This window comes from Zonotrichia albicollis, chromosome W (genome assembly GCF_047830755.1).
Source record: "Zonotrichia albicollis isolate bZonAlb1 chromosome W, bZonAlb1.hap1, whole genome shotgun sequence".
Taxonomy (NCBI): Eukaryota; Metazoa; Chordata; class Aves; order Passeriformes; family Passerellidae; genus Zonotrichia; species Zonotrichia albicollis.
In genome coordinates this window covers 33,460,477-33,487,417 of record NC_133859.1, presented here as the reverse complement: position 1 = coordinate 33,487,417, position 26,941 = coordinate 33,460,477, and positions in this window count along the sequence as shown.

Here is a 26,941-nt window from a genome sequence, read left to right as displayed (position 1 = left end):
AGACGCTAAAGATGAAATACGGAGCTCCCCGGAGCTAAGCGCCGGTCCCGGGCACATTTCGCCAGAAGCCGCCGTACTGGAGTGCACTGTGACCGGCACAATCGCCTTTGCTCGAAGAAGCCGCTTCTACACCTCCGGCAGCTGGAGAGTGCGGCTGCTTCGGAAAGGTGAGAATGAAGCTGCACATCACTAGGATTGTGTGCGCAGCTTGCAAACTGACAGAAAACAGTACCTTACTACTCTCCTACCTTTTCCAAACACATGAACATTCGATTGGAAAGTTTTTTGAGCAACTTTGTTTTTCTTCTTGCAAACCAGTCTGCAAACCTCTCTGCAACATGTAAAACACGATGGGAGATGTTTCCTGGAGTGGCACAGTTTTTCAATGCCAGATATGGTGGAAAGGATTTTTGCAATGACGTACACCACAAAAGACGCTAAAGACGAAATACGGAGCTCCCCGGAGCTAAGCGCCGGTCCCGGGCACATTTCGGCAGAAGCCGCCGCACTGGAGTGCACACTGACCGGCAAAATCGCCTTTGCTCGAAGAAGCCGCTTCTTCGCCTCCGGCAGCTGGAGAGTGCGGCTGCTTCGGAAAGGTGAGAATGAAGCTGCACATCACTAGGATTGTGTGCGCAGCTTGCAAACTGACAGAAAACAGTACCTTACCACTCTCCTACCTTTTCCAAACACATGAACATTCGGTTGGAAGGTGTTTTGGACAGTTTTGTTTTTCTTGTTGCAAAACACTCTGCAAACCTCTCTGCAACATGTAAAACACGATGGGAGATGTTTTCTGGAGTGGCACAGTTTCTCCATGCCAGACATGGTGGAAAGGATTTTTGCAATGAGGTAAACCTCAAAAGACGCTAAAGACGAAATACGGAGCTCCCCGGAGCTAAGCGCCGGTCCCGGGCACATTTCGGCAGAAGCCGCCGCACTGGAGTGCACTGTGACCGGCGCAATCGCCTTTGCTCGAAGAAGCCGCTTCTTCGCCTCCGGCAGCTGGAGAGTGCGGCTGCTTCGGAAAGGTGAGAATGAAGCTGCTCATCACTAGGATTGTGTGCGCAGCTTGCAAACTGATAGAAAACAGTACCTTACCACTCTCCTACCTTTTCCAAACACATGAACATTCGATTGGAAAGTGTTTTGAGCAACTTCGTTTTTCTTCTTGCAAACCAGTCTGCAAACCTCTCTGCAACATGTGAAACTAGATGGGAGATGTTTTCAGGAGTGGCACTGTTTTTCCATGCCAGACATGGTGGAAAGGATTTTTGCAATGATGTTCACCACAAAAGACGCTAAAGACGAAATACGGAGCTCCCCGGAGCTAAGCGCCGGTCCCGGGCACATTTCGGCAGAAGCCGCCGCACTGGAGTGCACACTGACCGGCAAAATCGCCTTTGCTCGAAGAAGCCGTTTCTTCGCCTCCGGCAGCTGGAGAGTGCGGCTGCTTCGGAAAGGTGAGAATGAAGCTGCACATCACTAGGATTGTGTGCGCACCTTGCAAACTGATAGAAAACAGTACCTTACCACTCTCCTACCTTTTCCAAACACATGAACATTCGATTGGAAAGTGTTTTGAGCAACTTTGTTTTTCTTCTTGCAAAACACTCTGAAAACATTTCAGAAACATGTAAAACACGATGGGAGAGGTTTTCTGTGCTTGCACAGTTTCTCCTTGCCCGACATAGTTGAAAAGTTTTTTGCAATGATGAAGACCGCAAAAGACGCTAAAGACGAAATACGGAGCTCCCCGGAGCTAAGCGCCGGTCCCGGGCACATTTCGGCAGAAGCCGCCGCACTGGAGTGCACAGTGACCGGCACAATCGCCTTTGCTCGAAGAAGCCGCTTCTTCGCCTCCGGCAGCTGGAGAGTGCGGCTGCTTCGGAAAGGTGAGAATGAAGCGGCACATCACTGGAATAGTCTGCGCAGCTTGCAATCGGATAGAAAACAGTACCTTACCACTCTCCCACCTTTTCCAAACACATGAACATTCTGTTGGAAGGTGTTTTGAGCAACTTTGTTTTTCTTCTTACAAAACACTCTGCAAACCTCTCTGCAACATGTAAAACAAGGTGGGAGGTGTTTTCTGTGCTTGCACAGTTTCTCCTTGCCAGACATGGTGGAAAAGTTTTTTGCAATGATGTACACCACAAAAGACGCTAAAGACGAAGCATACGGAGCTCCCCGGAGCCAGGCGCCGGTCCCGCGCACATTTCGGCAGAAGCCGCCGCACTGGAGAGCACAGTGACCGGTACAATCGCCTTTGCTCGAAGAAGCCGCTTCTTCGCCTCCGGCAGCTGGAGAGTGCGGCTGCTTCGGAAAGGTGAGAATGAAGCTGCACATCACTGGGATAGTATGCGCAGCTTGCAAACTGATAGAAAACAGTACCTTACCGCTCTCCTATATTTTCCAAACACATGAACAATCGGTTGGAAGGTGTTTTGGATAATTTCTCTTTTTTTCGTGCAAAACACTCTGAAAACATTTCAGAAACATGTAAAACACGATGGGAGAAGTTTTCTGTGCTTGCACAGTTTCTCCTTGCCCGACATAGTTGAAAAGTTTTTTGCAATGATGTAGACCGCAAAAGACGCTAAAGATGAAATACGGAGCTCCCCGGAGCTAAGCGCCGGTCCCGGGCACATTTCGGCAGAAGCCGCCGCACTGGAGTGCACTGTGACCGGCACAATCGCCTTTGCTCGAAGAAGTCGCTTCTACGCCTCCGGCAGCTGGAGAGTGCGGCTGCTTCGGAAAGGTGAGAATGAAGCTGCACATCACTAGGATTGTGTGCGCAGCTTGCAAACTGACAGAAAACAGTACCTTACTACTCTCCTACCTTTTCCAAACACATGAACATTCGATTGGAAAGAGTTTTGAGCAACTTTGTTTTTCTTCTTGCAAACCAGTCTGCAAACCTCTCTGCAACATGTAAAACACGATGGGAGATGTTTCCTGGAGTGGCACAGTTTTCCCATGCCAGATATGGTGGAAAGGATTTTTGCAATGACGTACACCACAAAAGACGCTAAAGATGAAATACGGAGCTCCCCGGAGCTAAGCGCCGGTCCCGGGCACATTTCGGCAGAAGCCGCCGCACTGGAGTGCACAGTGACCGGCACAATCGCCTTTGCTCTAACAAGCCGCTTCTTCGCCTCCGGCAGCTGGAGAGTGCGGCTGCTTCGGAAAGGTGAGAATGAAGCGGCACATCACTGGAATAGTCTGCGCAGCTTGCAATCGGATAGAAAACAGTACCTTACCACTCTCCCACCTTTTCCAAACACATGAACATTCTGTTGGAAGGTGTTTTGAGCAACTTTGTTTTTCTTCTTACAAAACACTCTGCAAACCTCTCTGCAACATGTAAAACAAGGTGGGAGGTGTTTTCTGTGCTTGCACAGTTTCTCCTTGCCAGACATGGTGGAAAAGTTTTTTGCAATGATGTACACCACAAAAGACGCTAAAGACGAAGCATACGGAGCTCCCCGGAGCCAGGCGCCGGTCCCGCGCACATTTCGGCAGAAGCCGCCGCACTGGAGTGCACTGTGACCGGCACAATCGCCTTTGCTCGAAGAAGCCGCTTCTTCGCCTCCGGCAGCTGGAGAGTGCGGCTGCTTCGGAAAGGTGAGAATGAAGCGGCACATCACTGGAATAGTCTGCGCAGCTTGCAATCGGATAGAAAACAGTACCTTACCACTCTCCTACATTTTCCAAACACATGAACATTCGGTTGGAAGGTGTTTTGGACAGTTTTGTTTTTCTTGTTGCAAAACACTCTGCAAACCTCTCTGCAACATGTAAAACACGATGGGAGATGTTTTCTGGAGTGGCACAGTTTCTCCATGCCAGACATGGTGGAAAGGATTTTTGCAATGATGTACACCACAAAAGACGCTAAAGACGAAATACGGAGCTCCCCGGAGCTAAGCGCAGGTCCCGGGCACATTTCGGCAGAAGCCGCCGCACTGGAGTGCACACTGACCGGCAAAATCGCCTTTGCTCGAAGAAGCCGCTTCTTCGCCTCCGGCAGCTGGAGAGTGCGGCTGCTTCGGAAAGGTGAGAATGAAGCTGCACATCACTAGGATTGTGTGCGCAGCTTGCAAACTGATAGAAAACAGTACCTTACCACTCTCCTACCTTTTCCAAACACATGAACATTCGATTGGAAAGTGTTTTGAGCAACTTTGTTTTTCTTCTTGCAAAACACTCTGAAAACATTTCAGAAACATGTAAAACACGATGGGAGAGGTTTTCTGTGCTTGCACAGTTTCTCCTTGCCCGACATAGTTGAAAAGTTTTTTGCAATGATGAAGACCGCAAAAGACGCTAAAGACGAAATACGGAGCTCCCCGGAGCTAAGCGCCGGTCCCGGGCACATTTCGCCAGAAGCCGCCGCACTGGAGTGCACTGTGACCGGCACAATCGCCTTTGCTCGAAGAAGCCGCTTCTTCGCCTCCGGCAGCTGGAGAGTGCGGCTGCTTCGGAAAGGTGAGAATGAAGCTGCTAATCACTGGGATAGTATGCGCAGCTTGCAAACTGATAGAAAACAGTACCTTACCGCTCTCCTACATTTTCCAAACACATGAACATTCGGTTGGAAGGTGTTTTGGATAATTTTTTTTTTTTCGTGCAAAACACTCTGAAAACATTTCAGAAACATGTAAAACACGATGGGAGAAGTTTTCTGTGCTTGCACAGTTTCTCCTTGCCCGACATAGTTGAAAAGTTTTTTGCAATGATGTAGACCGCAAAAGACGCTAAAGATGAAATACGGAGCTCCCCGGAGCTAAGCGCCGGTCCCGGGCACATTTCGCCAGAAGCCGCCGTACTGGAGTGCACTGTGACCGGCACAATCGCCTTTGCTCGAAGAAGCCGCTTCTACACCTCCGGCAGCTGGAGAGTGCGGCTGCTTCGGAAAGGTGAGAATGAAGCTGCACATCACTAGGATTGTGTGCGCAGCTTGCAAACTGACAGAAAACAGTACCTTACTACTCTCCTACCTTTTCCAAACACATGAACATTCGATTGGAAAGTTTTTTGAGCAACTTTGTTTTTCTTCTTGCAAACCAGTCTGCAAACCTCTCTGCAACATGTAAAACACGATGGGAGATGTTTCCTGGAGTGGCACAGTTTTTCCATGCCAGACATGGTGGAAAGGATTTTTGCAATGACGTACACCACAAAAGACGCTAAAGACGAAATACGGAGCTCCCCGGAGCTAAGCGCCGGTCCCGGGCACATTTCGGCAGAAGCCGCCGCACTGGAGTGCACAGTGACCGGCACAATCGCCTTTGCTCGAAGAAGCCGCTTCTTCGCCTCCGGCATCTGGAGAGTGCGGCTGCTTCGGAAAGGTGAGAATGAAGCGGCACATCACTGGAATAGTCTGCGCAGCTTGCAATCGGATAGAAAACAGTACCTTACCACTCTCCCACCTTTTCCAAACACATGAACATTCTGTTGGAAGGTGTTTTGAGCAACTTTGTTTTTTTTCTTGCAAAACACTCTGCAAACCTCTCTGCAACATGTAAAACAAGATGGGAGGTGTTTTCTGTGCTTGCACAGTTTCTCCTTGCCAGACATAGTGGAAAAGTTTTTTGCAATGATGTACACCTTAAAAGACGCTAAAGACGAAATACGGAGCTCCCCAGAGCTAAGCGCCGGTCCCGGGCACATTTCGGCAGAAGCCGCCGCACTGGAGTGCACTGTGACCGGCACAATCGCCTTTGCTCGAAGAAGCCGCTTCTTCGCCTCCAGCAGCTGGAGAGTGCGGCTGCTTCGGAAAGGTGAGAATGAAGCTGCACATCACTAGGATTGTGTGCTCACCTTGCAAACTGATAGGAAACAGTACCTTACCACTCTCCTACCTTTTCCAAACACATGAACATTCGATTGGAAAGTGTTTTGAGCAACTTTGTTTTTCTTCTTGCAAAACACTCTGAAAACATTTCAGAAACATGTAAAACTGATGGGAGAGGTTTTCTGTGCTTGCACAGTTTCTCCTTGCCCGACATAGTTGAAAAGTTTTTTGCAATGATGAAGACCGCAAAAGACGCTAAAGACGAAATACGGAGCTCCCCGGAGCTAAGCGCCGGTCCCGGGCACATTTCGGCAGAAGCCGCCGCACTGGAGTGCACTGTGACCGGCACAATCGCCTTTGCTCGAAGAAGCCGCTTCTTCGCCTCTGGCAGCTGGAGAGTGCGGCTGCTTCGGAAAGGTGAGAATGAAGCTGCACATCACTAGGATTGTGTGCGCAGCTTGCAAACTGATAGAAAACAGTACCTTACCACTCTCCTACCTTTTCCAAACACATGAACATTCGGTTGGAAGGTGTTTTGGATAATTTTTTTTTTTCGTGCAAAACACTCTGAAAACATTTCAGAAACATGTAAAACACGATGGGAGAAGTTTTCTGTGCTTGCACAGTTTCTCCTTGCCCGACATAGTTGAAAAGTTTTTTGCAATGATGAAGACCGCAAAAGACGCTAAAGACGAAATACGGAGCTCCCCGGAGCTAAGCGCCGGTCCCGGGCACATTTCGGCAGAAGCCGCCGCACTGGAGTGCACTGTGACCGGCGCAATCGCCTTTGCTCGAAGAAGCCGCTTCTTCGCCTCCGGCAGCTGGAGAGTGCGGCTGCTTCGGAAAGGTGAGAATGAAGCGGCACATCACTAGGATTGTGTGCGCAGCTTGCAAACTGATAGAAAACAGTACCTTACCACTCTCCTACCTTTTCCAAACACATGAACATTCGGTTGGAAGGTGTTTTGGACAGTTTTGTTTTTCTTGTTGCAAAACACTCTGCAAACCTCTCTGCAACATGTAAAACACGATGGGAGATGTTTTCTGGAGTGGCACAGTTTCTCCATGCCAGACATGGTGGAAAGGATTTTTGCAATGAGGTAAACCTCAAAAGACGCTAAAGACGAAATACGGAGCTCCCCGGAGCTAAGCGTCGGTCCCGGGCACATTTCGGCAGAAGCCGCCGCACTGGAGTGCACTGTGACCGGCGCAATCGCCTTTGCTCGAAGAAGCCGCTTCTTCGCCTCCGGCAGCTGGAGAGTGCGGCTGCTTCGGAAAGGTGAGAATGAAGCTGCACATCACTAGGATTGTGTGCGCAGCTTGCAAACTGATAGAAAACAGTACCTTACCACTCTCCCACCTTTTCCAAACACATGAACATTCTGTTGGAAAGTGTTTTGAGCAACTTTCTTTTTCTTCTTGCAAACCAGTCTGCAAACCTCTCTGCAACATGTGAAACAAGATGGGAGATGTTTTCTGTGCTTGCATTTTCTCCTTGCCCGACATAGTTGAAAAGTTTTTTCCAATGATGTAGACCGCAAAAGACGCTAAAGATGAAATACGGAGCTCCCCGGAGCTAAGCGCCTGTCCCGGGCACATTTCGGCAGAAGCCGCCGCACTGGAGTGCACTGTGACCGGCACAATCGCCTTTGCTCGAAGAAGCCGCTTCTTCGCCTCCGGCAGCTGGAGAGTGCGGCTGCTTCGGAAAGGTGAGAATGAAGCGGCACATCACTGGAATAGTCTGCGCAGCTTGCAATCGGATAGAAAACAGTACCTTACCACTCTCCTACATTTTCCAAACACATGAACATTCGGTTGGAAGGTGTTTTGGACAGTTTTGTTTTTCTTGTTGCAAACCAGTCTGCAAACCTCTCTGCAACATGTGAAACAAGATGGGAGATGTTTTCTGTGCTTGCATTTTCTCCTTGCCCGACATAGTTGAAAATTTTTTTCCAATGATGTAGACCGCAAAAGACGCTAAAGATGAAATACGGAGCTCCCCGGAGCTAAGCGCCTGTCCCGGGCACATTTCGGCAGAAGCCGCCGCACTGGAGTGCACTGTGACCGGCAAAATCGCCTTTGCTCGAAGAAGCCGCTTCTTCGCCTCCGGCAGCTGGAGAGTGCGGCTGCTTCGGAAAGGTGAGAATGAAGCGGCACATCACTGGAATAGTCTGCGCAGCTTGCAATCGGATAGAAAACAGTACCTTACCACTCTCCTACATTTTCCAAACACATGAACATTCGGTTGGAAGGTGTTTTGGACAGTTTTGTTTTTCTTGTTGCAAAACACTCTGCAAACCTCTCTGCAACATGTAAAACACGATGGGAGATGTTTTCTGGAGTGGCACAGTTTCTCCATGCCAGACATGGTGGAAAGGATTTTTGCAATGATGTACACCACAAAAGACGCTAAAGACGAAATACGGAGCTCCCCGGAGCTAAGCGCAGGTCCCGGGCACATTTCGGCAGAAGCCGCCGCACTGGAGTGCACACTGACCGGCAAAATCGCCTTTGCTCGAAGAAGCCGCTTCTTCGCCTCCGGCAGCTGGAGAGTGCGGCTGCTTCGGAAAGGTGAGAATGAAGCTGCACATCACTAGGATTGTGTGCGCAGCTTGCAAACTGATAGAAAACAGTACCTTACCACTCTCCTACCTTTTCCAAACACATGAACATTCGATTGGAAAGTGTTTTGAGCAACTTTGTTTTTCTTCTTGCAAAACACTCTGAAAACATTTCAGAAACATGTAAAACACGATGGGAGAGGTTTTCTGTGCTTGCACAGTTTCTCCTTGCCCGACATAGTTGAAAAGTTTTTTGCAATGATGAAGACCGCAAAAGACGCTAAAGACGAAATACGGAGCTCCCCGGAGCTAAGCGCCGGTCCCGGGCACATTTCGCCAGAAGCCGCCGCACTGGAGTGCACTGTGACCGGCACAATCGCCTTTGCTCGAAGAAGCCGCTTCTTCGCCTCCGGCAGCTGGAGAGTGCGGCTGCTTCGGAAAGGTGAGAATGAAGCTGCTAATCACTGGGATAGTATGCGCAGCTTGCAAACTGATAGAAAACAGTACCTTACCGCTCTCCTACATTTTCCAAACACATGAACATTCGGTTGGAAGGTGTTTTGGATAATTTTTTTTTTTTCGTGCAAAACACTCTGAAAACATTTCAGAAACATGTAAAACACGATGGGAGAAGTTTTCTGTGCTTGCACAGTTTCTCCTTGCCCGACATAGTTGAAAAGTTTTTTGCAATGATGTAGACCGCAAAAGACGCTAAAGATGAAATACGGAGCTCCTCGGAGCTAAGCGCCGGTCCCGGGCACATTTCGCCAGAAGCCGCCGTACTGGAGTGCACTGTGACCGGCACAATCGCCTTTGCTCGAAGAAGCCGCTTCTACACCTCCGGCAGCTGGAGAGTGCGGCTGCTTCGGAAAGGTGAGAATGAAGCTGCACATCACTAGGATTGTGTGCGCAGCTTGCAAACTGACAGAAAACAGTACCTTACTACTCTCCTACCTTTTCCAAACACATGAACATTCGATTGGAAGGTTTTTTGAGCAACTTTGTTTTTCTTCTTGCAAACCAGTCTGCAAACCTCTCTGCAACATGTAAAACACGATGGGAGATGTTTCCTGGAGTGGCACAGTTTTTCAATGCCAGATATGGTGGAAAGGATTTTTGCAATGACGTACACCACAAAAGACGCTAAAGACGAAATACGGAGCTCCCCGGAGCTAAGCGCCGGTCCCGGGCACATTTCGGCAGAAGCCGCCGCACTGGAGTGCACACTGACCGGCAAAATCGCCTTTGCTCGAAGAAGCCGCTTCTTCGCCTCCGGCAGCTGGAGAGTGCGGCTGCTTCGGAAAGGTGAGAATGAAGCTGCACATCACTAGGATTGTGTGCGCAGCTTGCAAACTGACAGAAAACAGTACCTTACCACTCTCCTACCTTTTCCAAACACATGAACATTCGGTTGGAAGGTGTTTTGGACAGTTTTGTTTTTCTTGTTGCAAAACACTCTGCAAACCTCTCTGCAACATGTAAAACACGATGGGAGATGTTTTCTGGAGTGGCACAGTTTCTCCATGCCAGACATGGTGGAAAGGATTTTTGCAATGAGGTAAACCTCAAAAGACGCTAAAGACGAAATACGGAGCTCCCCGGAGCTAAGCGCCGGTCCCGGGCACATTTCGGCAGAAGCCGCCGCACTGGAGTGCACTGTGACCGGCGCAATCGCCTTTGCTCGAAGAAGCCGCTTCTTCGCCTCCGGCAGCTGGAGAGTGCGGCTGCTTCGGAAAGGTGAGAATGAAGCTGCTCATCACTAGGATTGTGTGCGCAGCTTGCAAACTGATAGAAAACAGTACCTTACCACTCTCCTACCTTTTCCAAACACATGAACATTCGATTGGAAAGTGTTTTGAGCAACTTCGTTTTTCTTCTTGCAAACCAGTCTGCAAACCTCTCTGCAACATGTGAAACTAGATGGGAGATGTTTTCAGGAGTGGCACTGTTTTTCCATGCCAGACATGGTGGAAAGGATTTTTGCAATGATGTTCACCACAAAAGACGCTAAAGACGAAATACGGAGCTCCCCGGAGCTAAGCGCCGGTCCCGGGCACATTTCGGCAGAAGCCGCCGCACTGGAGTGCACACTGACCGGCAAAATCGCCTTTGCTCGAAGAAGCCGTTTCTTCGCCTCCGGCAGCTGGAGAGTGCGGCTGCTTCGGAAAGGTGAGAATGAAGCTGCACATCACTAGGATTGTGTGCGCACCTTGCAAACTGATAGAAAACAGTACCTTACCACTCTCCTACCTTTTCCAAACACATGAACATTCGATTGGAAAGTGTTTTGAGCAACTTTGTTTTTCTTCTTGCAAAACACTCTGAAAACATTTCAGAAACATGTAAAACACGATGGGAGAGGTTTTCTGTGCTTGCACAGTTTCTCCTTGCCCGACATAGTTGAAAAGTTTTTTGCAATGATGAAGACCGCTAAAGACGCTAAAGACGAAATACGGAGCTCCCCGGAGCTAAGCGCCGGTCCCGGGCACATTTCGGCAGAAGCCGCCGCACTGGAGTGCACAGTGACCGGCACAATCGCCTTTGCTCTAACAAGCCGCTTCTTCGCCTCCGGCAGCTGGAGAGTGCGGCTGCTTCGGAAAGGTGAGAATGAAGCAGCACATCACTGGAATAGTCTGCGCAGCTTGCAATCGGATAGAAAACAGTACCTTACCACTCTCCCACCTTTTCCAAACACATGAACATTCTGTTGGAAGGTGTTTTGAGCAACTTTGTTTTTCTTCTTACAAAACACTCTGCAAACCTCTCTGCAACATGTAAAACAAGGTGGGAGGTGTTTTCTGTGCTTGCACAGTTTCTCCTTGCCAGACATGGTGGAAAAGTTTTTTGCAATGATGTACACCACAAAAGACGCTAAAGACGAAGCATACGGAGCTCCCCGGAGCCAGGCGCCGGTCCCGCGCACATTTCGGCAGAAGCCGACGCACTGGAGAGCACAGTGACCGGTACAATCGCCTTTGCTCGAAGAAGCCGCTTCTTCGCCTCCGGCAGCTGGAGAGTGCGGCTGCTTCGGAAAGGTGAGAATGAAGCTGCACATCACTGGGATAGTATGCGCAGCTTGCAAACTGATAGAAAACAGTACCTTACCGCTCTCCTATATTTTCCAAACACATGAACAATCGGTTGGAAGGTGTTTTGGATAATTTCTCTTTTTTTCGTGCAAAACACTCTGAAAACATTTCAGAAACATGTAAAACACGATGGGAGAAGTTTTCTGTGCTTGCACAGTTTCTCCTTGCCCGACATAGTTGAAAAGTTTTTTGCAATGATGTAGACCGCAAAAGACGCTAAAGATGAAATACGGAGCTCCCCGGAGCTAAGCGCCGGTCCCGGGCACATTTCGGCAGAAGCCGCCGCACTGGAGTGCACTGTGACCGGCACAATCGCCTTTGCTCGAAGAAGTCGCTTCTACGCCTCCGGCAGCTGGAGAGTGCGGCTGCTTCGGAAAGGTGAGAATGAAGCTGCACATCACTAGGATTGTGTGCGCAGCTTGCAAACTGACAGAAAACAGTACCTTACTACTCTCCTACCTTTTCCAAACACATGAACATTCGATTGGAAAGAGTTTTGAGCAACTTTGTTTTTCTTCTTGCAAACCAGTCTGCAAACCTCTCTGCAACATGTAAAACACGATGGGAGATGTTTCCTGGAGTGGCACAGTTTTCCCATGCCAGATATGGTGGAAAGGATTTTTGCAATGACGTACACCACAAAAGACGCTAAAGACGAAATACGGAGCTCCCCGGAGCTAAGCGCCGGTCCCGGGCACATTTCGGCAGAAGCCGCCGCACTGGAGTGCACAGTGACCGGCACAATCGCCTTTGCTCTAACAAGCCGCTTCTTCGCCTCCGGCAGCTGGAGAGTGCGGCTGCTTCGGAAAGGTGAGAATGAAGCGGCACATCACTGGAATAGTCTGCGCAGCTTGCAATCGGATAGAAAACAGTACCTTACCACTCTCCCACCTTTTCCAAACACATGAACATTCTGTTGGAAGGTGTTTTGAGCAACTTTGTTTTTCTTCTTACAAAACACTCTGCAAACCTCTCTGCAACATGTAAAACAAGGTGGGAGGTGTTTTCTGTGCTTGCACAGTTTCTCCTTGCCAGACATGGTGGAAAAGTTTTTTGCAATGATGTACACCACAAAAGACGCTAAAGACGAAGCATACGGAGCTCCCCGGAGCCAGGCGCCGGTCCCGCGCACATTTCGGCAGAAGCCGCCGCACTGGAGTGCACTGTGACCGGCACAATCGCCTTTGCTCGAAGAAGCCGCTTCTTCGCCTCCGGCAGCTGGAGAGTGCGGCTGCTTCGGAAAGGTGAGAATGAAGCGGCACATCACTGGAATAGTCTGCGCAGCTTGCAATCGGATAGAAAACAGTACCTTACCACTCTCCTACATTTTCCAAACACATGAACATTCGGTTGGAAGGTGTTTTGGACAGTTTTGTTTTTCTTGTTGCAAAACACTCTGCAAACCTCTCTGCAACATGTAAAACACGATGGGAGATGTTTTCTGGAGTGGCACAGTTTCTCCATGCCAGACATGGTGGAAAGGATTTTTGCAATGATGTACACCACAAAAGACGCTAAAGACGAAATACGGAGCTCCCCGGAGCTAAGCGCAGGTCCCGGGCACATTTCGGCAGAAGCCGCCGCACTGGAGTGCACACTGACCGGCAAAATCGCCTTTGCTCGAAGAAGCCGCTTCTTCGCCTCCGGCAGCTGGAGAGTGCGGCTGCTTCGGAAAGGTGAGAATGAAGCTGCACATCACTAGGATTGTGTGCGCAGCTTGCAAACTGATAGAAAACAGTACCTTACCACTCTCCTACCTTTTCCAAACACATGAACATTCGATTGGAAAGTGTTTTGAGTAACTTTGTTTTTCTTCTTGCAAAACACTCTGAAAACATTTCAGAAACATGTAAAACACGATGGGAGAGGTTTTCTGTGCTTGCACAGTTTCTCCTTGCCCGACATAGTTGAAAAGTTTTTTGCAATGATGAAGACCGCAAAAGACGCTAAAGACGAAATACGGAGCTCCCCGGAGCTAAGCGCCGGTCCCGGGCACATTTCGCCAGAAGCCGCCGCACTGGAGTGCACTGTGACCGGCACAATCGCCTTTGCTCGAAGAAGCCGCTTCTTCGCCTCCGGCAGCTGGAGAGTGCGGCTGCTTCGGAAAGGTGAGAATGAAGCTGCTAATCACTGGGATAGTATGCGCAGCTTGCAAACTGATAGAAAACAGTACCTTACCGCTCTCCTACATTTTCCAAACACATGAACATTCGGTTGGAAGGTGTTTTGGATAATTTTTTTTTTTTCGTGCAAAACACTCTGAAAACATTTCAGAAACATGTAAAACACGATGGGAGAAGTTTTCTGTGCTTGCACAGTTTCTCCTTGCCCGACATAGTTGAAAAGTTTTTTGCAATGATGTAGACCGCAAAAGACGCTAAAGATGAAATACGGAGCTCCCCGGAGCTAAGCGCCGGTCCCGGGCACATTTCGCCAGAAGCCGCCGTACTGGAGTGCACTGTGACCGGCACAATCGCCTTTGCTCGAAGAAGCCGCTTCTACACCTCCGGCAGCTGGAGAGTGCGGCTGCTTCGGAAAGGTGAGAATGAAGCTGCACATCACTAGGATTGTGTGCGCAGCTTGCAAACTGACAGAAAACAGTACCTTACTACTCTCCTACCTTTTCCAAACACATGAACATTCGATTGGAAAGTTTTTTGAGCAACTTTGTTTTTCTTCTTGCAAACCAGTCTGCAAACCTCTCTGCAACATGTAAAACACGATGGGAGATGTTTCCTGGAGTGGCACAGTTTTTCCATGCCAGACATGGTGGAAAGGATTTTTGCAATGACGTACACCACAAAAGACGCTAAAGACGAAATACGGAGCTCCCCGGAGCTAAGCGCCGGTCCCGGGCACATTTCGGCAGAAGCCGCCGCACTGGAGTGCACAGTGACCGGCACAATCGCCTTTGCTCGAAGAAGCCGCTTCTTCGCCTCCGGCATCTGGAGAGTGCGGCTGCTTCGGAAAGGTGAGAATGAAGCTGCACATCACTAGGATTGTGTGCTCACCTTGCAAACTGATAGGAAACAGTACCTTACCACTCTCCTACCTTTTCCAAACACATGAACATTCGATTGGAAAGTGTTTTGAGCAACTTTGTTTTTCTTCTTGCAAAACACTCTGAAAACATTTCAGAAACATGTAAAACTGATGGGAGAGGTTTTCTGTGCTTGCACAGTTTCTCCTTGCCCGACATAGTTGAAAAGTTTTTTGCAATGATGTACACCACAAAAGACGCTAAAGACGAAATACGGAGCTCCCCGGAGCTAAGCGCCGGTCCCGGGCACATTTCGGCAGAAGCCGCCGCACTGGAGTGCACTGTGACCGGCACAATCGCCTTTGCTCGAAGAAGCCGCTTCTTCGCCTCTGGCAGCTGGAGAGTGCGGCTGCTTCGGAAAGGTGAGAATGAAGCTGCACATCACTAGGATTGTGTGCGCAGCTTGCAAACTGATAGAAAACAGTACCTTACCACTCTCCTACCTTTTCCAAACACATGAACATTCGGTTGGAAGGTGTTTTGGATAATTTTTTTTTTTCGTGCAAAACACTCTGAAAACATTTCAGAAACATGTAAAACACGATGGGAGAAGTTTTCTGTGCTTGCACAGTTTCTCCTTGCCCGACATAGTTGAAAAGTTTTTTGCAATGATGAAGACCGCAAAAGACGCTAAAGACGAAATACGGAGCTCCCCGGAGCTAAGCGCCGGTCCCGGGCACATTTCGGCAGAAGCCGCCGCACTGGAGTGCACTGTGACCGGCGCAATCGCCTTTGCTCGAAGAAGCCGCTTCTTCGCCTCCGGCAGCTGGAGAGTGCGGCTGCTTCGGAAAGGTGAGAATGAAGCGGCACATCACTAGGATTGTGTGCGCAGCTTGCAAACTGATAGAAAACAGTACCTTACCACTCTCCTACCTTTTCCAAACACATGAACATTCGGTTGGAAGGTGTTTTGGACAGTTTTGTTTTTCTTGTTGCAAAACACTCTGCAAACCTCTCTGCAACATGTAAAACACGATGGGAGATGTTTTCTGGAGTGGCACAGTTTCTCCATGCCAGACATGGTGGAAAGGATTTTTGCAATGAGGTAAACCTCAAAAGACGCTAAAGACGAAATACGGAGCTCCCCGGAGCTAAGCGTCGGTCCCGGGCACATTTCGGCAGAAGCCGCCGCACTGGAGTGCACTGTGACCGGCGCAATCGCCTTTGCTCGAAGAAGCCGCTTCTTCGCCTCCGGCAGCTGGAGAGTGCGGCTGCTTCGGAAAGGTGAGAATGAAGCTGCACATCACTAGGATTGTGTGCGCAGCTTGCAAACTGATAGAAAACAGTACCTTACCACTCTCCCACCTTTTCCAAACACATGAACATTCTGTTGGAAAGTGTTTTGAGCAACATTCTTTTTCTTCTTGCAAACCAGTCTGCAAACCTCTCTGCAACATGTGAAACAAGATGGGAGATGTTTTCTGTGCTTGCATTTTCTCCCTGCCCGACATAGTTGAAAAGTTTTTTCCAATGATGTAGACCGCAAAAGACGCTAAAGATGAAATACGGAGCTCCCCGGAGCTAAGCGCCTGTCCCGGGCACATTTCGGCAGAAGCCGCCGCACTGGAGTGCACTGTGACCGGCACAATCGCCTTTGCTCGAAGAAGCCGCTTCTACACCTCCGGCAGCTGGAGAGTGCGGCTGCTTCGGAAAGGTGAGAATGAAGCTGCACATCACTAGGATTGTGTGCGCAGCTTGCAAACTGACAGAAAACAGTACCTTACTACTCTCCTACCTTTTCCAAACACATGAACATTCGATTGGAAAGTTTTTTGAGCAACTTTGTTTTTCTTCTTGCAAACCAGTCTGCAAACCTCTCTGCAACATGTGAAACAAGATGGGAGATGTTTTCTGTGCTTGCATTTTCTCCTTGCCCGACATAGTTGAAAATTTTTTTCCAATGATGTAGACCGCAAAAGACGCTAAAGATGAAATACGGAGCTCCCCGGAGCTAAGCGCCGGTCCCGGGCACATTTCGCCAGAAGCCGCCGCACTGGAGTGCACAGTGACCGGCGCAATCGCCTTTGCTCGAAGAAGCCGCTTCTACACCTCCGGCAGCTGGAGAGTGCGGCTGCTTCGGAAAGGTGAGAATGAAGCGGCACATCACTGGAATAGTCTGCGCAGCTTGCAATCGGATAGAAAACAGTACCTTACCACTCTCCTACATTTTCCAAACACATGAACATTCGGTTGAAGGTGTTTTGGACAGTTTTGTTTTTCTTGTTGCAAAACACTCTGCAAACCTCTCTGCAACATGTAAAACACGATGGGAGATGTTTTCTGGAGTGGCACAGTTTCTCCATGCCAGACATGGTGGAAAGGATTTTTGCAATGATGTACACCACAAAAGACGCTAAAGACGAAATACGGAGCTCCCCGGAGCTAAGCGCAGGTCCCGGGCACATTTCGGCAGAAGCCGCCGCACTGGAGTGCACACTGACCGGCAAAATCGCCTTTGCTCGAAGAAGCCGCTTCTTCGCCTCCGGCAGCTGGAGAGTGCGGCTGCTTCGGAAAGGTGAGAATGAAGCTGCACATCACTAGGATTGTGTGCGCAGCTTGCAAACTGATAGAAAACAGTACCTTACCACTCTCCTACCTTTTCCAAACACATGAACATTCGATTGGAAAGTGTTTTGAGCAACTTTGTTTTTCTTCTTGCAAAACACTCTGAAAACATTTCAGAAACATGTAAAACACGATGGGAGAGGTTTTCTGTGCTTGCACAGTTTCTCCTTGCCCGACATAGTTGAAAAGTTTTTTGCAATGATGAAGACCGCAAAAGACGCTAAAGACGAAATACGGAGCTCCCCGGAGCTAAGCGCCGGTCCCGGGCACATTTCGCCAGAAGCCGCCGCACTGGAGTGCACTGTGACCGGCACAATCGCCTTTGCTCGAAGAAGCCGCTTCTTCGCCTCCGGCAGCTGGAAAGTGCGGCTGCTTCGGAAAGGTGAGAATGAAGCTGCTAATCACTGGGATAGTATGCGCAGCTTGCAAACTGATAGAAAACAGTACCTTACCGCTCTCCTACATTTTCCAAACACATGAACATTCGGTTGGAAGGTGTTTTGGATAATTTTTTTTTTTTCGTGCAAAACACTCTGAAAACATTTCAGAAACATGTAAAACACGATGGGAGAAGTTTTCTGTGCTTGCACAGTTTCTCCTTGCCCGACATAGTTGAAAAGTTTTTTGCAATGATGTAGACCGCAAAAGACGCTAAAGATGAAATACGGAGCTCCCCGGAGCTAAGCGCCGGTCCCGGGCACATTTCGCCAGAAGCCGCCGTACTGGAGTGCACTGTGACCGGCACAATCGCCTTTGCTCGAAGAAGCCGCTTCTACACCTCCGGCAGCTGGAGAGTGCGGCTGCTTCGGAAAGGTGAGAATGAAGCTGCACATCACTAGGATTGTGTGCGCAGCTTGCAAACTGACAGAAAACTGTACCTTACTACTCTCCTACCTTTTCCAAAGACATGAACATTCGATTGGAAAGTTTTTTGAGCAACTTTGTTTTTCTTCTTGCAAACCAGTCTGCAAACCTCTCTGCAACATGTAAAACACGATGGGAGATGTTTCCTGGAGTGGCACAGTTTTTCAATGCCAGATATGGTGGAAAGGATTTTTGCAATGACGTACACCACAAAAGACGCTAAAGACGAAATACGGAGCTCCCCGGAGCTAAGCGCCGGTCCCGGGCACATTTCGGCAGAAGCCGCCGCACTGGAGTGCACACTGACCGGCAAAATCGCCTTTGCTCGAAGAAGCCGCTTCTTCGCCTCCGGCAGCTGGAGAGTGCGGCTGCTTCGGAAAGGTGAGAATGAAGCTGCACATCACTAGGATTGTGTGCGCAGCTTGCAAACTGACAGAAAACAGTACCTTACCACTCTCCTACCTTTTCCAAACACATGAACATTCGGTTGGAAGGTGTTTTGGACAGTTTTGTTTTTCTTGTTGCAAAACACTCTGCAAACCTCTCTGCAACATGTAAAACACGATGGGAGATGTTTTCTGGAGTGGCACAGTTTCTCCATGCCAGACATGGTGGAAAGGATTTTTGCAATGAGGTAAACCTCAAAAGACGCTAAAGACGAAATACGGAGCTCCCCGGAGCTAAGCGCCGGTCCCGGGCACATTTCGGCAGAAGCCGCCGCACTGGAGTGCACTGTGACCGGCGCAATCGCCTTTGCTCGAAGAAGCCGCTTCTTCGCCTCCGGCAGCTGGAGAGTGCGGCTGCTTCGGAAAGGTGAGAATGAAGCTGCTCATCACTAGGATTGTGTGCGCAGCTTGCAAACTGATAGAAAACAGTACCTTACCACTCTCCTACCTTTTCCAAACACATGAACATTCGATTGGAAAGTGTTTTGAGCAACTTCGTTTTTCTTCTTGCAAACCAGTCTGCAAACCTCTCTGCAACATGTGAAACTAGATGGGAGATGTTTTCAGGAGTGGCACTGTTTTTCCATGCCAGACATGGTGGAAAGGATTTTTGCAATGATGTTCACCACAAAAGACGCTAAAGACGAAATACGGAGCTCCCCGGAGCTAAGCGCCGGTCCCGGGCACATTTCGGCAGAAGCCGCCGCACTGGAGTGCACACTGACCGGCAAAATCGCCTTTGCTCGAAGAAGCCGTTTCTTCGCCTCCGGCAGCTGGAGAGTGCGGCTGCTTCGGAAAGGTGAGAATGAAGCTGCACATCACTAGGATTGTGTGCGCACCTTGCAAACTGATAGAAAACAGTACCTTACCACTCTCCTACCTTTTCCAAACACATGAACATTCGATTGGAAAGTGTTTTGAGCAACTTTGTTTTTCTTCTTGCAAAACACTCTGAAAACATTTCAGAAACATGTAAAACACGATGGGAGAGGTTTTCTGTGCTTGCACAGTTTCTCCTTGCCCGACATAGTTGAAAAGTTTTTTGCAATGATGAAGACCGCTAAAGACGCTAAAGACGAAATACGGAGCTCCCCGGAGCTAAGCGCCGGTCCCGGGCACATTTCGGCAGAAGCCGCCGCACTGGAGTGCACAGTGACCGGCACAATCGCCTTTGCTCTAACAAGCCGCTTCTTCGCCTCCGGCAGCTGGAGAGTGCGGCTGCTTCGGAAAGGTGAGAATGAAGCGGCACATCACTGGAATAGTCTGCGCAGCTTGCAATCGGATAGAAAACAGTACCTTACCACTCTCCCACCTTTTCCAAACACATGAACATTCTGTTGGAAGGTGTTTTGAGCAACTTTGTTTTTCTTCTTACAAAACACTCTGCAAACCTCTCTGCAACATGTAAAACAAGGTGGGAGGTGTTTTCTGTGCTTGCACAGTTTCTCCTTGCCAGACATGGTGGAAAAGTTTTTTGCAATGATGTACACCACAAAAGACGCTAAAGACGAAGCATACGGAGCTCCCCGGAGCCAGGCGCCGGTCCCGCGCACATTTCGGCAGAAGCCGCCGCACTGGAGAGCACAGTGACCGGTACAATCGCCTTTGCTCGAAGAAGCCGCTTCTTCGCCTCCGGCAGCTGGAGAGTGCGGCTGCTTCGGAAAGGTGAGAATGAAGCTGCACATCACTGGGATAGTATGCGCAGCTTGCAAACTGATAGAAAACAGTACCTTACCGCTCTCCTATATTTTCCAAACACATGAACAATCGGTTGGAAGGTGTTTTGGATAATTTCTCTTTTTTTCGTGCAAAACACTCTGAAAACATTTCAGAAACATGTAAAACACGATGGGAGAAGTTTTCTGTGCTTGCACAGTTTCTCCTTGCCCGACATAGTTGAAAAGTTTTTTGCAATGATGTAGACCGCAAAAGACGCTAAAGATGAAATACGGAGCTCCCCGGAGCTAAGCGCCGGTCCCGGGCACATTTCGGCAGAAGCCGCCGCACTGGAGTGCACTGTGACCGGCACAATCGCCTTTGCTCGAAGAAGTCGCTTCTACGCCTCCGGCAGCTGGAGAGTGCGGCTGCTTCGGAAAGGTGAGAATGAAGCTGCACATCACTAGGATTGTGTGCGCAGCTTGCAAACTGACAGAAAACAGTACCTTACTACTCTCCTACCTTTTCCAAACACATGAACATTCGATTGGAAAGAGTTTTGAGCAACTTTGTTTTTCTTCTTGCAAACCAGTCTGCAAACCTCTCTGCAACATGTAAAACACGATGGGAGATGTTTCCTGGAGTGGCACAGTTTTCCCATGCCAGATATGGTGGAAAGGATTTTTGCAATGACGTACACCACAAAAGACGCTAAAGACGAAATACGGAGCTCCCCGGAGCTAAGCGCCGGTCCCGGGCACATTTCGGCAGAAGCCGCCGCACTGGAGTGCACAGTGACCGGCACAATCGCCTTTGCTCTAACAAGCCGCTTCTTCGCCTCCGGCAGCTGGAGAGTGCGGCTGCTTCGGAAAGGTGAGAATGAAGCGGCACATCACTGGAATAGTCTGCGCAGCTTGCAATCGGATAGAAAACAGTACCTTACCACTCTCCCACCTTTTCCAAACACATGAACATTCTGTTGGAAGGTGTTTTGAGCAACTTTGTTTTTCTTCTTACAAAACACTCTGCAAACCTCTCTGCAACATGTAAAACAAGGTGGGAGGTGTTTTCTGTGCTTGCACAGTTTCTCCTTGCCAGACATGGTGGAAAAGTTTTTTGCAATGATGTACACCACAAAAGACGCTAAAGACGAAGCATACGGAGCTCCCCGGAGCCAGGCGCCGGTCCCGCGCACATTTCGGCAGAAGCCGCCGCACTGGAGAGCACAGTGACCGGTACAATCGCCTTTGCTCGAAGAAGCCGCTTCTTCGCCTCCGGCAGCTGGAGAGTGCGGCTGCTTCGGAAAGGTGAGAATGAAGCTGCACATCACTGGGATAGTATGCGCAGCTTGCAAACTGATAGAAAACAGTACCTTACCGCTCTCCTATATTTTCCAAACACATGAACAATCGGTTGGAAGGTGTTTTGGATAATTTCTTTTTTTCGTGCAAAACACTCTGAAAACATTTCAGAAACATGTAAAACACGATGGGAGAAGTTTTCTGTGCTTGCACAGTTTCTCCTTGCCCGACATAGTTGAAAAGTTTTTTGCAATGATGTAGACCGCAAAAGACGCTAAAGATGAAATACGGAGCTCCCCGGAACTAAGCGCCGGTCCCGGGCACATTTCGCCAGAAGCCGCCGTACTGGAGTGCACTGTGACCGGCACAATCGCCTTTGCTCGAAGAAGCCGCTTCTACGCCTCCGGCAGCTGGAGAGTGCGGCTGCTTCGGAAAGGTGAGAATGAAGCTGCACATCACTAGGATTGTGTGCGCAGCTTGCAAACTGATAGAAAACAGTACCTTACTACTCTCCTACCTTTTCCAAACACATGAACATTTGATTGGAAAGTGTTTTGGACAACTTTGTTTTTCTTGTTGCAAAACACTCTGCAAACCTCTCTGCAACATGTAAAACACGATGGGAGGTGTTTTCTGTGCTTGCACAATTTCTCCATGCCAGACATGGTGGAAAAGTTTTTTGCAATGATGTACACCACAAAAGACGCTAAAGACGAAGCATACGGAGCTCCCCGGAGCCAAGCGCCGGTCCCGCGCACATTTCGGCAGAAGCCGCCGCACTGGAGAGCACAGTGACCGGTACAATCGCCTTTGCTCGAAGAAGCCGCTTCTTCGCCTCCAGCAGCTGGAGAGTGCGGCTGCTTCGGAAAGGTGAGAATGAAGCTGCACATCACTAGGATTGTGTGCGCAGCTTGCAAACTGACAGAAAACAGTACCTTACTACTCTCCTACCTTTTCCAAACACATGAACATTCGATTGGAAAGTGTTTTGAGCAACTTTGTTTTTCTTCTTGCAAACCAGTCTGCAAACCTCTCTGCAACATGTAAAACACGATGGGAGATGTTTCCTGGAGTGGCACAGTTTTTCCATGCCAGACATGGTGGAAAGGATTTTTGCAATGACGTACACCACAAAAGACGCTAAAGACGAAATACGGAGCTCCCCGGAGCTAAGCGCCGGTCCCGGGCACATTTCGGCAGAAGCCGCCGCACTGGAGTGCACAGTGACCGGCACAATCGCCTTTGCTCGAAGAAGCCGCTTCTTCGCCTCCGGCATCTGGAGAGTGCGGCTGCTTCGGAAAGGTGAGAATGAAGCGGCACATCACTGGAATAGTCTGCGCAGCTTGCAATCGGATAGAAAACAGTACCTTACCACTCTCCCACCTTTTCCAAACACATGAACATTCTGTTGGAAGGTGTTTTGAGCAACTTTGTTTTTTTTCTTGCAAAACACTCTGCAAACCTCTCTGCAACATGTAAAACAAGATGGGAGGTGTTTTCTGTGCTTGCACAGTTTCTCCTTGCCAGACATAGTGGAAAAGTTTTTTGCAATGATGTACACCTTAAAAGACGCTAAAGACGAAATACGGAGCTCCCCGGAGCTAAGCGCCGGTCCCGGGCACATTTCGGCAGAAGCCGCCGCACTGGAGTGCACTGTGACCAGCACAATCGCCTTTGCTCGAAGAAGCCGCTTCTTCGCCTCCAGCAGCTGGAGAGTGCGGCTGCTTCGGAAAGGTGAGAATGAAGCTGCACATCACTAGGATTGTGTGCTCACCTTGCAAACTGATAGAAAACAGTACCTTACCACTCTCCTACCTTTTCCAAAAACATGAACCTTCGGTTGGAAGGTGTTTTGGACAATTTTGTTTTTCTTGTTGCAAAACACTCTGCAAACCTCTCTGCAACATGTAAAACACGATGGGAGATGTTTTCTGGGGTGGCACAGTTTCTCCATGCCAGACATGGTGGAAAGGATTTTTGCAATGACGTACACCACAAAAGACGCTAAAGACGAAATACGGAGCTCCCCGGAGCTAAGCGCCGGTCCCGGGCACATTTCGGCAGAAGCCGCCGCACTGGAGTGCACTGTGACCGGCACAATCGCCTTTGCTCGAAGAAGCCGCTTCTTCGCCTCCGGCAGCTGGAGAGTGCGGCTGCTTCGGAAAGGTGAGAATGAAGCTGCACATCACTAGGATTGTGTGCGCAGCTTGCAAACTGACAGAAAACAGTACCTTACTACTCTCCTACCTTTTCCAAACACATGAACATTCGATTGGAAAGTGTTTTGAGCAACTTTGTTTTTCTTCTTGCAAACCAGTCTGCAAACCTCTCTGCAACATGTAAAACACGATGGGAGATGTTTCCTGGAGTGGCACAGTTTTTCCATGCCAGACATGGTGGAAAGGATTTTTGCAATGACGTACACCACAAAAGACGCTAAAGACGAAATACGGAGCTCCCCGGAGCTAAGCGCCGGTCCCGGGCACATTTCGGCAGAAGCCGCCGCACTGGAGTGCACAGTGACCGGCACAATCGCCTTTGCTCGAAGAAGCCGCTTCTTCGCCTCCGGCATCTGGAGAGTGCGGCTGCTTCGGAAAGGTGAGAATGAAGCGGCACATCACTGGAATAGTCTGCGCAGCTTGCAATCGGATAGAAAACAGTACCTTACCACTCTCCCACCTTTTCCAAACACATGAACATTCTGTTGGAAGGTGTTTTGAGCAACTTTGTTTTTTTTCTTGCAAAACACTCTGCAAACCTCTCTGCAACATGTAAAACAAGATGGGAGGTGTTTTCTGTGCTTGCACAGTTTCTCCTTGCCAGACATAGTGTAAAAGTTTTTTGCAATGATGTACACCTTAAAAGACGCTAAAGACGAAATACGGAGCTCCCCGGAGCTAAGCGCCGGTCCCGGGCACATTTCGGCAGAAGCCGCCGCACTGGAGTGCACTGTGACCGGCACAATCGCCTTTGCTCGAAGAAGCCGCTTCTTCGCCTCCAGCAGCTGGAGAGTGCGGCTGCTTCGGAAAGGTGAGAATGAAGCTGCACATCACTAGGATTGTGTGCTCACCTTGCAAACTGATAGAAAACAGTACCTTACCACTCTCCTACCTTTTCCAAAAACATGAACCTTCGGTTGGAAGGTGTTTTGGACAATTTTGTTTTTCTTGTTGCAAAACACTCTGCAAACCTCTCTGCAACATGTAAAACACGATGGGAGATGTTTCCTGGAGTGGCACAGTTTTCCCATGCCAGACATGGTGGAAAGGATTTTTGCAATGACGTACACCACAAAAGACGCTAAAGACGAAATACGGAGCTCCCCGGAGCTAAGCGCCGGTCCCGGGCACATTTCGGCAGAAGCCGCCGCACTGGAGTGCACAGTGACCGGCACAATCGCCTTTGCTCTAACAAGCCGCTTCTTCGCCTCCGGCAGCTGGAGAGTGCGGCTGCTTCGGAAAGGTGAGAATGAAGCGGCACATCACTGGAATAGTCTGCGCAGCTTGCAATCGGATAGAAAACAGTACCTTACCACTCTCCCACCTTTTCCAAACACATGAACATTCTGTTGGAAGGTGTTTTGAGCAACTTTGTTTTTCTTCTTACAAAACACTCTGCAAACCTCTCTGCAACATGTAAAACAAGGTGGGAGGTGTTTTCTGTTCTTGCACAGTTTCTCCTTGCCAGACATGGTGGAAAAGTTTTTTGCAATGATGTACACCACAAAAGACGCTAAAGACGAAGCATACGGAGCTCCCCGGAGCCAGGCGCCGGTCCCGCGCACATTTCGGCAGAAGCCGCCGCACTGGAGAGCACAGTGACCGGTACAATCGCCTTTGCTCGAAGAAGCCGCTTCTTCGCCTCCGGCAGCTGGAGAGTGCGGCTGCTTCGGAAAGGTGAGAATGAAGCTGCACATCACTGGGATAGTATGCGCAGCTTGCAAACTGATAGAAAACAGTACCTTACCGCTCTCCTATATTTTCCAAACACATGAACAATCGGTTGGAAGGTGTTTTGGATAATTTCTTTTTTTTTCGTGCAAAACACTCTGAAAACATTTCAGAAACATGTAAAACACGATGGGAGAAGTTTTCTGTGCTTGCACAGTTTCTCCTTGCCCGACATAGTTGAAAAGTTTTTTGCAATGATGTAGACCGCAAAAGACGCTAAAGATGAAATACGGAGCTCCCCGGAGCTATGCGCCGGTCCCGGGCACATTTCGCCAGAAGCCGCCGCACTGGAGTGCACTGTGACCAGCACAATCGCCTTTGCTCGAAGAAGCCGCTTCTTCGCCTCCGGCAGCTGGAGAGTGCGGCTGCTTCGGAAAGGTGAGAATGAAGCTGCACATCACTAGGATTGTGTGCGCAGCTTGCAAACTGATAGAAAACAGTACCTTACTACTCTCCTACCTTTTCCAAACACATGAACATTCGGTTGGAAGGTGTTTTGGACAATTTTGTTTTTCTTCTTGCAAAACACTCTGCAAACCTCACTGCAACACGTAAAACACGATGGGAGGTGTTTTCTGTGCTTGCACAGTTTCTCCATGCCAGACATGGTGGAAAGGATTTTTGCAATGAGGTAAACCTCAAAAGACGCTAAAGACGAAATACGGAGCTCCCCGGAGCTAAGCGCCGGTCCCGGGCACATTTCGGCAGAAGCCGCCGCACTGGAGTGCACTGTGACCGGCACAATCGCCTTTGCTCGAAGAAGTCGCTTCTACGCCTCCGGCAGCTGGAGAGTGCGGCTGCTTCGGAAAGGTGAGAATGAAGCTGCACATCACTAGGATTGTGTGCGCAGCTTGCAAACTGACAGAAAACAGTACCTTACTACTCTCCTACCTTTTCCAAACACATGAACATTCGATTGGAAAGAGTTTTGAGCAACTTTGTTTTTCTTCTTGCAAACCAGTCTGCAAACCTCTCTGCAACATGTAAAACACGATGGGAGATGTTTCCTGGAGTGGCACAGTTTTCCCATGCCAGATATGGTGGAAAGGATTTTTGCAATGACGTACACCACAAAAGACGCTAAAGACGAAATACGGAGCTCCCCGGAGCTAAGCGCCGGTCCCGGGCACATTTCGGCAGAAGCCGCCGCACTGGAGTGCACAGTGACCGGCACAATCGCCTTTGCTCTAACAAGCCGCTTCTTCGCCTCCGGCAGCTGGAGAGTGCGGCTGCTTCGGAAAGGTGAGAATGAAGCGGCACATCACTGGAATAGTCTGCGCAGCTTGCAATCGGATAGAAAACAGTACCTTACCACTCTCCCACCTTTTCCAAACACATGAACATTCTGTTGGAAGGTGTTTTGAGCAACTTTGTTTTTTTTCTTGCAAAACACTCTGCAAACCTCTCTGCAACATGTAAAACAAGGTGGGAGGTGTTTTCTGTGCTTGCACAGTTTCTCCTTGCCAGACATAGTGGAAAAGTTTTTTGCAATGATGTACACCTTAAAAGACGCTAAAGACGAAATACGGAGCTCCCCGGAGCTAAGCGCCGGTCCCGGGCACATTTCGGCAGAAGCCGCCGCACTGGAGTGCACTGTGACCGGCACAATCGCCTTTGCTCGAAGAAGCCGCTTCTTCGCCTCCAGCAGCTGGAGAGTGCGGCTGCTTCG